General features: G+C 61.6%; 1 non-coding gene across 1 annotated transcript; it reads right to left on the minus strand.

Moving 5' to 3' along the window:
• Positions 1 to 463: 463 nt before the first annotated feature.
• Positions 464 to 616, minus strand: LOC138419861 (5.8S ribosomal RNA). The gene has a single exon (XR_011249116.1). It is a non-coding gene; the product is annotated as a 5.8S ribosomal RNA (ribosomal RNA).
• Between the last annotated feature and the right edge of the window lie 703 nt (positions 617 to 1,319).

The raw sequence follows: 1,319 nt of genomic DNA on the forward strand, positions 1-1,319 counted from the left end.
GGAAGTGGGCATGGGCCACGGATGTAAGGCTGGGAAGGCACCGCAGGGGGTGGCAGCCGGGTGCTGGGAAATACCGCCGCCAAGGGCAGGACGGCGAACGAAGAACTGAAGATGTGACCCCACCCCACCACACCCGTGGGCCCCTGCTGCGTGGCGCAAGACCATCCCCAAACCCCGACACCCCAAGGGCAACAACACCCAAAGGCCGCTTGTGGCTCGAGGAAGCTCTCAAAGGGGAGATCAACCACAGAGGCCTGGCAGGCCAGGGGACTCAGTGCGACCTCATGTCCCCTTCTCCCCTCTTGTGGGCAGCATCCACCCGGCCACAGAGGCAGGGGACACCGTGTCTGCACTTAAGGGGACAGAGGGACCAGAGACCCTTCAAGGACAACCCCCAGCCACGGGACTTCCAGGAAGGCGAGCACACGACATGAGCACCCCAGAGGGGTGGTTGATCGTCAAGCAATGCTCAGACAGGCATAGTCCCAGGAGGAACCCAGGGCCGCAGGTGCGTTCAAAGTGTCCATGATCAATGTGTCCTGCAATTCACATTAATTTTCATAGCTAGCTGCGTTCTTCATTGACACAAGAGCTGAGTGATCCAGCACTAAGAGTTGTAGGAGGTTTTCAAGTGTTTTGTTTCCACAGGAGACCCACCCCTGGCATGGCACATCCCACCTTTTTTCCCTCCCTCCCCAGAGTTGGGCAGGGGTTGCCTCTGGCCAGCCAAGTCAGACAGAAAACAGCAGACTGGAGGGGACAGGAAAGGTTTCACGCAATGGAGCAGGGTGTGCTTGGACACCCAACAGGCCCCCGGGTCGGGGGGGTTCCAACCCTCCCCCAGGGACGTGGAGGAGCCACTCATGCACCTCACACAGTCACGGCCCACACGAGGACTGCAGGGTAGCCCCCTCCCAACAGCCATGGCGGCAGTGACCATGACGCGCCACACCGTCCCGGCCCTTCAGGGGATGGCTGAGTCCGGGGGAGACTGGAGGCGCCTCCCGACTTCCCGCGGGCCCGGCCATCCTGACCCCAAGGCAGTGAAGCCCCCCCAGGGGTCTTTAAACCTCCTCGTCAGGACACACTAGGTAACTGGAAAGGAGGAGGTGGGCAAGGGGCACAGCGTGCCCCACGGACCACAGCCCCGACTTCCACCACCAGCTACTGCATCCCTGCCCGCAGCCACGCGCGCGGACCTCAGCACGGCTGGCCCGTGATGCATAGAGGCCTTCAACGGGAGCCTCTGTATTCACAACACAACAGCCAGGTCTCTCCTGCACACTCAGCCTCTTAGAGGAAATCTTGGCTGACACAGG

This window comes from Ovis canadensis, chromosome 14 (genome assembly GCF_042477335.2).
Source record: "Ovis canadensis isolate MfBH-ARS-UI-01 breed Bighorn chromosome 14, ARS-UI_OviCan_v2, whole genome shotgun sequence".
Taxonomy (NCBI): Eukaryota; Metazoa; Chordata; class Mammalia; order Artiodactyla; family Bovidae; genus Ovis; species Ovis canadensis.